The following is a 277-nucleotide window of genomic DNA, read 5'->3' as shown; positions in this document are numbered from 1 at the left end:
CGGCAGGGAAGTTTTCCTAAAGTAACGAAATCTGGTAGGAATGGATACAAGACTCTGACTATGAAATGTATAAAAAAGGAGGAATGCGGCAAGAAAGAATGCGGTACTAGGACCGGACATAGTATCTAAATGAAATGACAAAAGGCGATATTGGATCCTTCACTTATTGTCATCCATCGGGTCTATCTGTCGTCTAACTTTCCTGTATAGATCCCTAATAAATCCCTGTTTATTTTGGTTGAACGTCCTCGTTCCTAATCTGCCTTCACCTAATGCC

This window comes from Phalaenopsis equestris, unplaced genomic scaffold (genome assembly GCF_001263595.1).
Source record: "Phalaenopsis equestris unplaced genomic scaffold, ASM126359v1 Scaffold000002, whole genome shotgun sequence".
NCBI classification, from domain to species: domain Eukaryota; kingdom Viridiplantae; phylum Streptophyta; class Magnoliopsida; order Asparagales; family Orchidaceae; genus Phalaenopsis; species Phalaenopsis equestris.
The sequence above is the reverse complement of the archived record's forward strand: the minus strand, read 5'-3'. Positions refer to the sequence as shown.